The sequence below is a fragment of the Hippoglossus stenolepis genome, chromosome 10 (assembly GCF_022539355.2).
Source record: "Hippoglossus stenolepis isolate QCI-W04-F060 chromosome 10, HSTE1.2, whole genome shotgun sequence".
Taxonomy (NCBI): domain Eukaryota; kingdom Metazoa; phylum Chordata; class Actinopteri; order Pleuronectiformes; family Pleuronectidae; genus Hippoglossus; species Hippoglossus stenolepis.
In genome coordinates, this window is record NC_061492.1 from 9605746 (window position 1) to 9616378 (window position 10633).

A 10633-nucleotide genomic window follows, 5' to 3' on the forward strand; every position below is an offset into this window, starting at 1 on the left:
GTCAATAATGTGTGGAATCTAATCTGCTCTGTCATATTCATGTGATTAGTATGAGGTCAAAGCATGACTATGAGGAAGTTGAATCACACACTATTATAAGGCATTTAGGGATCTTCCTTGAAATAGTGTTTGAGGCAATGATTTCAATTCCTTCTTGTGCTTTGGTCGAAACTTAGATATTCACATATTAAGTTTAATTTAATCTTCTTTAAGGGAATTCTTGTTTGACCTCACAGTGACTTTCAGGAGATTGGAAACCTCGCAGTGAGACTGAAGTGATTCAAGTTTAGTCGTCGATTTTGAGTTGATGCTGGCGCCATTTCCTTCGCCCCCCCATTAGTTTTCCACGACAGGTCCTGGCAGGTTGTCCACAGGACGAGTAATAACAGGGAAGTAATGAGACTTCCCGGGGCTGCAATGAACAAATAGTCTCTTCCTTTTTCTTCTCCACCCATTCTTTGTTTCATGAAACGATAAGACTTAAAATCGGACGTGGTGTTTGATGGATGCTTCTATTCACTTGTTGATTGGTCTTTAAAGCCATGAGTGTATATGGTATTTACTTTCCCCTCACAACTCTGTACCAAGACACATCCTTGGAAACTGGATGTCCAGACAATAGAGTAAAAGTGAAGTAACAACTTTAATACAAGCAATTAAACACAAGGGTTTATATAAGATCAACTGTAATATATCAAGTTTTGGATCAATGTTGATTTAAAGGACAAATTCAACTTCAATTTTTAGACTGTACAACATTTACTGTATTTCCATCCATCCAATATCAGAGTACCATCCATCCATCCATCCAATATCAGAGTACAATCCATCCATCCACTATCATAGTACCATCCATCCAATATCAGAGTACAATCCATCCATCCACTATCAGAGTACCATCCATCCATCCACTATCAGAGTACCATCCATCCATCCATCCATTATCAGAGTTCCATCCACCCATCCATCCATCCATCCAAGGAGAGGAGTAATACATTCAATTCTAATAAAAGTTAATACAACCACTACATCGGTACCAAAAAATAGATCTATAATCTAGTTATCATATATCGTCCACCTGCCCCTTACTCTGATTTCGTATCTGATTTCTCTGCATTTCTATCTATCTTATTGTTTTCATTATAACAACTAGTCTGTTAGAGTTGAACCCCCCCATCTCTCTCTCTCTTCTCTCCCCTCTTTTCCACCCGTCTCTCCTCTCTTACCCATTTTCCCACCACTGCTGTTTATTCAAATTACAGCAATTGCACAAACTGTAAATTTAAAGATATCATATCGCTCTCCCTCAGTAAACACACACGTATCGCTTTGTTTTGACAGAGTCACTGTTGCTGCCCAGAAATAACTCCTCTCTGCTGCAAGTGAGTTTTACAGTAACAATAAAGCAACAATAGCAATTCACTGCCAACAAAAATATTGATGTAAGTGGTTTTACTGTGGTGTGAGACTGGACGTTGTGTGCCTCCGTCCTGCTGCAGTATATCACGACCACGAGGTTTCAGTAAAAAGTGCAGCTTATCTCTATATTGTCTTTTGGAATGTTTTCCTTTAGAAATATTTTCTAGTGTTGTATTATTTCTGGGAATAAAAGCTGCTGTTAGTTTTTTCAAGTTTCATTTTCCGATAATGTGAGCACAACAAACCTAATAGGATTCACCAACACCGTTTTGGGACGGCAACAGCAGTCTCAGTGGTGGTTATCATGAAACCACAGCTAATAGAACACCTCAATTATCCGTGTTGCTTCATGAGGTGGGTTTTTGTAATAGAACTTTTGAAAAGAACATTTATCCGTCCAAACAAAACACTTCTAAAAACTTAAAATCCTTCATACATTCACACACACCCTGCATGAATACTTTTCATTACAATACGATGTAGATCACAAGGTAATTTATAACAGTCTGTCGGCTGCTGTTAGTCATGTCTCGGTGGTGTGTAATGAAGTATATAACAAATGTCTGGACAAGGGGGCGGCGAGCCTCATGCGTCTCTTCAAAAATAGTCGCCTCATTATCCGTCTCCTTCTGCTCTGTCTCTTAAATTTTTTTCCAGCGCTGTGAACTCCATTACTCGACGCTGATCTCCCCCCCCACCCCCGTCCCCTCTTTCGTAACTCCTCGCAGATTTGAGACGCAGGGCGGCACATGCTGCTCTCGTGCGGTTTTGCGTATTGTTTTCACAGCTGTCCGGTACAATCAGTGGTTTTTCACTGAGTGAGAGCTGTGAGAGATGGATCCCACCAAACAACCAGCCAGGCTCTGAAGCTGGGAGTGGCTCCACGGGCCTCGGCTCTGGTGTAAAACCTCTGATGCAGTTAAAAGTCAACTTAATTCTGCTTTTCACGCTCGTCTAAAACTGCTCAAACGTTCCTGGCAGATGATACACAGACACGGACTTGCTGCATTTACTATTATAGATGAATTATGAGTTGTTATTGTACAGCAAGGCAGAGAGAGGATTTTTATTCTGCTCTCTAATCTGCAAGGCCTGATGTTGGCCAGTTTTACCCTGTTTTTCTTCTGCTTTCAAGCAAAAGAGAATTCAAAATAGATTCCACATCTCATTTTCATATTAACAAACCAGACGTTGCAGGACATTACGCAATACTGTGAGTCAGCAACCAGTGGGCAGCCGTCTTCTGAATTTTAGTTTTGTTTTTATTCTGTAATTTGAACATCAGGGGGAAGCAATAAACATTTAAGGCACGACTGTAAATCTGCCATTTATGGTGAAATAAACATGTTTATGTGCAGACACCGAGCTGGAAGTTTGAGTTTCTGGCTGCGAGTGTTTACAGTTTAGATAAGAACTGAATGTGAGGTAAACTAAGCGGCAGGAAGCCTCTCAATTGGGAATGAGTATTTGATCATCCGGCCACTCGCAGTGTGGGCGACTGCTGCTGTCACCACAGATGATTTTACTGAACCATAAAACCTCTGAGTCTGCCTCCACTTTGTCAACAAATTTTGAGCATTAAGAGAATCAAAACATTTACTGAAAGTTTTATACGCTCTGCAACTTGGCAGAGCATTAATCTCATAACATATTCTTTAAAAAGCATCTATAAAAAGATCCACACTCCAAAAATATGACATCTGATGAATCATTAAACTCTTAAAAACAGTGTAATACAAACAGGAAAAGCTTGTCTCCTTTGACACACTTGAATGTTTTGTCTGTTTTACTCAGACTGACAGACGAGACAGTCGATGTTTGCTTCACAGCGACAAAGGAGACAACACTGAATGACTTTTGACAACATGCTGATACCAACAGGAGGATTTCTGCCACACCTCATCTCCTCTGCATCCGCAAAACATCTCGAAAGAAAAGTGAACTTTCAATCTTTAAACTTTCAATTAAATAATTCAGTTGATTCTCATGAATGTAAATTGAATATAGTGATATGAGAATTAAAGATGTAAAATCATGTTATGACAAAACAATCCTAGAGTTTTTTAGACCCCAACACCCCACATTCACAGACATCCCACTCATGAACTGTTAAATCAGCCAAACTACGTTACTGAATATATATTTATATTTACCCTGCAATATCAAAAGATCTACTGTACTTACATTCACATATTTTACAGTCACATATTGAAATGTACTTAGCATTTCCATCAATAGCTGCATATAAAGCAGACATATCAATTAAAATGTATTGCATGTCTGTGCAACTTTGAGTTCCTGTGTTTTTTTCCACTTTTATGCACTATTAGTTTTTCTGTATATCCACAGAGTGTAGGCACTTTGTGTAAGTCTATTGAAAACTTAAATCAGATTCCTTGTACGTTTGTATTTTTCCAATAAAGTTGATTATGAGTATACAGTATACAGTAAAAATAGATATGGAGCCCTCTACTGGACAGAACTCTTAATTGTCCTGTGTCTTTAAAGTACATTCACAGTGAGAGGAGAAATAGACATAACACACATTGTGTCCATGTGACCAGGTACAATATTTATCTTTGGCAACTGAAATATTAGATTAAATTTTTTTTTTTGTTATAGTTATTATTATTACTCTGAAACTGCAAGTTATTTAGGATTTGAATTAAAGTAGTGCAGAACTGTAAAGTAGTGCAGTCGTACAGTGATAGTTCATCTGCTCATAACCATGTTGTGTAGTAATAACACTGACATGGCCCGTTTATAACAAATAGCTCTGATGTCTCTAGTGCATTTTTTCTGATCATATTTGGCTACATGTTCTTAAATCATATTCTCACATAGTTGTGTTGCTTTAAACTAAAAGAAGCATAATATTACCTTAATTTAATTCACATAGAAATGATTTTCCAGGTGTCATAATAAATAACATGTCAGATATATGAACGGCCACAAACAGAAAAGATGCTCTCTGCCCTGGTTTCACAGTGAGCTGGAGACGACAAAGATCAGCATTGATCTGCCTCTGCTCCGCTCCGAGATAACACCTGTCCAACTTCCTCTGCAACAGGGAGAAATGGACGGAGGCTTCCACCATCAATCACGATCCTTTTCCTCCCCATACTCTTGCATTTCTGCACTTCTCAATCATCCTGTCATCGTCCGTCAGCCAGTGCATCCGTCTCTCCGTCGTTGTGCTCGTGCCACTCTCCGTTCAATAGAAGCCTCCATTAGACCCCGCGCTGCCTTTCACTTCAATTTTGGCCAGCAACCGTGTAAGTGCAACTCAACTGTGTCTGCCAATGGGCGCGTCAGGCGGACGGAGTGATACATGTTAGTCTCCATGGTGACAGGCTGCATGTTCTGCATGCTGATATCCAGTGTGGTGGCAGAGCTGAGGTCTGCTGAGGGATGGACGTCTTGTTCCCAGGGCTCTTCTGAGACTTACACTTAATGTTACATGTGCTACATTTGATAGTTGGACCAGGCTTATTGATCGAATTATATCTGCTTTGCGATAAATGACTAATGTTCCCCAGTGACTTGAATTTATTCCTCTGCAACCAACAGCACGTTGTCTCGTGGTGTGGCTCAAAGGGCGGCCACGTTCGTCTGTCAGCTGGTTCCGCCGCTACTTTAGATTGAAATATCTCAACCATGAGAAGCTGATTTGTCAAAACACATCACACGGCCTTATTACTAGCATGTCTGATTTGTTTTTCGTTATTCTGTATTTATACTTAGGTGATTTCGGTTGTTCGTTTTCTTTGTATTTTAGCAGCTTGGTTCTGTTGAGTTCAATTGTAATTATCCTATTTCAAACTTATAAAACACTTTTGAACTTTGCTTAAAAAAGTACAGTTTATTATTATTATAATAATAATGATTATTATTCATTTATATTTGTTTATTATCATTATTATCAGTGCAGTGGCTGACCTAAACATGCTTGTTTGTAATGGGCAGTTGTTGTTGCAGTTAGAAAACTTTGTGTTCATCCTTCCTGGTCAATTTTCATCAAAAATGATTTCAGCTCGATATAGATCCATGAAGCAACAAGAAATACAGACATTTGTGGAATTAGAGGTATAGATTATTTTTATTATCACGGGATGCATTGGCACGAATCCAAGGGATTTTTAGTGAGCCTGTGACTTTTCAGCCATGTTATTGGTTTTTAATAAAATGTCAGATAAGATTTCCATAAACGTGGTACAGATATCCATGGTGCTCGCCAGATGAATTGGAGAAAAAAGGTTGTTGATCCCCTGACAGTTCATGTAGCTCCTCCAGCAGGTCAAAGGTTCCACTGATCCTCAGACACATCTCAAGAAGGATTGGCACAAAAATTGCTTCAGACGTTTGAGGCTCCCAGGGGATGGAGGTGATCTATGTTGTTGAACCTGTGACTTTTTCTCTGACGCCACCATGAGGTTGACAATTGAAGATTACGATGAAATATCTTAAACTGTACAACACCTGGAAAAAAGCATAGATGCTGCCCTCAACTAAGACTGTGTCCCTCACAAAGCCAGTGGATAATACACGTTTTACTCTAATGCATTGTTAACAGTATAAATTATCTGGGGATCTGCTCCCTGTCTACTTGCTTGATAAAAATGAAGGTCATACTTAAAAAAAAGAAGTAATAACAGTAATAAGCTTAATAAGTTGGACGTTTTGATGAGGGCACAGGTGGGCAGGGAAGCATTCATCTTGTGCAAAGGGCAGCATCCTCATAAATCCCCTTTCTCTATCTAAAGATGTTTTATACATGAAATGACAGGCAGAGACAGACACTTTGTCCGTCCTCGAGCCTCGCGGAAGAGAGAGAGCGAGAGAGAGAGAGAGAGCCATCCACTCAGTGGCGACAGTAAATCAAAGGAAAAGGGGGCTCCTGCCTTTTGGATGCCAGGTGATGCAGAGCTCCTATCATGGAGTAACGGTAATGAAGCATTTTGCAGCGAGGCGGTGGCGGCGGCGGCATCTAGGGGTGGTGGAGCCCCCAGATCGCATTAACGACTCCATGTTCCCTGTCACACTTGGCACACTATTTACCGTCCCATGAGACCAGAGGTAGAAAGGAAAGCTTAAAGCAAGTCATCGCCGTTACGTTTTGCCTGCATCTCGCGTCCGAACAAGATTACAGGCAGAAGCAGGAAGTGCAGCTCACAGTTATGACTCTGTTTTGAAGGAAAACATCATCATTCAAACCAGCCTGTGACAGTTTTTTGCCGGATCGTCGATGCTATCTCATCACAAACGCTCTCCTCTCGGGGGGTTATCGGCTTGCTTTAATCGCTCTGATTAGTCAGAGCTGTAGGTGCTGCTCCGAGCGTTCCTCATCGCAGGATTCAAGCATATTCCGCTCCTACGTTTGACAACATCCGTAATGAGCAGCATCATTAGAGACTGAGGGTGCGTGTGTGTGGGGGTGTGTGTGGGTGGGTGATAGAAAGAAACTGTGAAAAGAAGCAAAACACTTCCCCTCCAAAAAAGACACAAGCAAAATCAAGGCCCAATAATGTCTGGCACAAGCCAAAGGTGCTGTCCTAATCCATTATGGCCTGCTGTTGCCATGGCAGCAGCCCACCTACAATCCTTTCTTGCCTCCCTATGTGTTATCACGAGACGATCGCGCCCCCCCCCCCCCAGTGCCTTCTGGTGAAATCTCTCTAAAGTCTCTGTTAGTGTGGTGTGACAGCTCACACAGTCGTAGGACCGGACAATAAAACTGACCCCTGCTTGTGTGCAAGGTAGAAAACCGGGTGCCATGCGAGTGCCTCTTTGAATCAGAGTTTAACAGTCATGCCTCAGGGTGCGGGGGGGGGCTCTGCACTTTGTTCTTCTTTGCAGCAAACATCGTGATCAAAAGTGCATTGTTGCCCAAATTAATTGTCCTCCCTCTATTGTGGTCTATTGTGCACGACCGGTAAACCTTTGACTTCAGCTCCACTGCTGCACAGGCTGAGGTCATGATGCCTGGACTGCTGATGGCACTTTAATGAAAATTATGATTGATTTCTAGATTATTTCATTTTGTTTCTATTGCATCAAAATCACTAATGGCCTGAAACGACCCGAAATGGGACGTTTTGAGTGTTGAATCGCATAAAATAAAATCAGCATATCTACCAACTTGTATGTGTGCTGTATCATGACAGTGGAAGAAAGAAGAAATGACCAGGAGATGATGAATAATTTAAAATTGGAAAGCAGTTATAAAAACAATCAGCAAACATGCTGCTCTTACGATCGCACCCTCCAGCCTTGTTTTTCCTTCTATTTCTTAGGATGTGTCCTGAATCACCCACCGCCCTGCATGAAGCTTCATGCTCAGTTAAATCTCTTTGTTTGGACGCCTGCTCTGTTCCCTGGATCAGTGAAACAATACACACACTGTTTGTTACTAGGTACATTTCCTGTGTAGGTCACCCTGCACAGGAAATGTAGATGACAAATTAGTTTCTGGGGGCAACACCCTAGTTTCTGGGGGCAACACCCTACGGGGCTTGAGGAGACAGCAGATATCCGGGGCCAAGACTCCAACTTCCGTTTGCTGTACACTGTTTACCTGCAAACCAAGATTCAGAGGATTTCCGGCACAACTTCACACACTTCCAAGGTGCAGAGAGAATATTAAAAATCCCCAATCAAGTGTACTGTGTGTTAATGCAAGCACACTCAAGAATAGTAATTGACCTCCTCAAAAACAAACAACAACAACATGTTTCTGCCAAATGTGAACATTTCACAAAGCCCATAAAGGCTGCTGCACACTAGAGGATAATTGGGCCGATTTCAGACCCGATTTGCCCCTTCTGACAATCGCAGGGGGTGTTCCAGACTGGAAGTCAGTTGGTACAGATTATCTGCCCAAATAATCCTGAAGTGTGAGGGGTTTGCAAATTAATTTTACCTAATCTTAATCTTAATTAAGTCGGAACTCTGAATAGCCAATGAGAGGGAGCTGACCGGGAAGCGTCACCAACCAGATGTTTTTCGCTGCAAAACCGAACACACGAAGTTTTTGTTTTTCTTCTTGAATCGTGTTTAATCATTCGAGTGCTCCACACTCCAGTTCAGAAAGTGGCAGAAGGTGCACCTAAGATTTGTTTGCCGACTGACATAAAAAGACTGAAGAAGAAGATATATAGAGTTTCTGTGAGAAGTCTCTGGAATCGCCACAGTGAGATCGTTTTTACAAACGGCAGGTGTTACATTTGTCATTGCGTCTCCCATGTTTTTAACATCGGTCAAGATTTGAAAATCCTGTGTGCAGCAGCCTTAAGCTGAAATGTGTTGGTCTCAAGTAATACCTGTATGAAGACTGTTTATGGAAGTTATTAGTATCAGTATGTATCTATTCATTGTTTGTTACACAGTTTCTGAATCACTAAAACTGCTCACATGTCACACTTGTCAGAACGTGCCTTATTTAAATTTTATCTTAGACAAGCCTGACAGCTGTATATGTAATGTAATGAATTCTCCCCCACTGTCAGCTACAAGCAGTTTTAAAATAAGATGCCAGTTCTCTCTTGAGTTGAATCATTGTGTGGAGGTCTCATCGTAAACCTAATTATACTAAGATCCGTGTGGAATGATTGGAAGATAAATATGATAAACAGGAAACCAAAGTGGGGCCAAGAGTTCTTGATTTGTTGTTTTCATTCACGATTGTTTCTTCATTGATGGATTAGTGCGTTTTGAAGCTGCATGTCAGAGGTGGCACCACATGGCTCCACGTGTTTCTCACACACCCACATATCTAAATGACATGTATTAATAATATCGATATCCCTGCCACCTGTTGTGCAGTGTTTTCTCACAAATAAAAACTGCTACGGGAACATTCATGAGACACATTATATCGATGATAGTGTGGAGCCTTTGTTGTGGCAAGGATAATATGTGTAGACACAAACTGTACATTTCAATGAGTCTCTGAAGTGACAGTTTGACAAGATGCGTCTATAAGCTGCTTAACCAGCCCCACACCTCGTCACCAAGCTGTCACCCATGATTGGACTCTGGTTGAGCTTAATGACATTTATTTCTTTCTTCCTGCCTTCCGTTCTTTCTTTCTTTCTTCCTTCCTTCCGTTCTTTCTTTCTTTCTTTCATTGTGTCTTTCTTTCTTTTCTCCCTTCTTTTCGTTCTTTCTTCCTTCCTGTCCTCCCTCCTTTCCTGCTTTGTTTCTTTATTCCTTCCTTCCTTTCCTTCCTTCCTTTCCTTTCTTTATTCCTACCTTCCTTCTTGTTCTCCTTCCTTTCCTTCTTTGTTTCTTTCTTTCATTGTGTCTTTGTTTCTTTCCTTCCTTCCTTTCTTTCCTTCCTGTCCTCTCTCCTTTCCTTCTTTCTTTCGTTCTTTCTTCCTTCCCTCCCTTCACACTGATTAACCCTGTCTTGCCTTTACATGATCTGTATGTATTATTCACAGGGACAGCTGTTGCCTCATCTTATATAGATTGAGTCTCTGCCACTGAGGGGTTTCTCGTGAACCATCACCTGAAAGTCTAATAATTACCAGGCATTAGCCCAGATTAGCTCCACTAAGGTCACTGGTTATCCATCTCATCTTGCTGTCTCCCTCATCGAGGGATTTGACGAGGTTCCTCTCCCTCTCCAAGTCGCAGACTGTTGTTAGACCCCTGGGGCTTTGATTTTTTACAGAATTGAGTGGGTTGATTGGACACAGACGAAGCACAACAAGCAGTGAAGGCAACGTGAAGGTTGTTCGAAGATCATGTGCAGCTGACTTCACTTCCCTCTCCTCTGCGGAGGGGGGATCAGGGAAGGCCCCGTGGCGAATTTGAAGGGAGATGATCATCCATATATTATCAAAGCGAGCTGTCTTTCCACACGGGGGAAGTGGCAGATTTAGTCTGTAAAGGTTGAGCAGTGCAGCTTCATGGAAGGTGATCTCTAGATGTTTTTGACACCACTTCTCCCTGGGGTGACAGGGATTTGCTTTTGCTGATATAAGTCATTCTGGATTGAACGGTTGTGCTGTATGAAAGAACCTGTGAGGGGAGCTCAGTGAAGGTTTATACTACAGGTAGGCTCGTCGTGGTTTAAGATTTTCAGACATATTTTCAGCATAGTGCCACAAAAATTCTAAGATGAAGAGAATAAAGTCTTAATTTTATAAAAAAAATATATTTGGGAATGGGTTCTTCCATGACCGATACCACATCCTTCCACCAAGTGGTT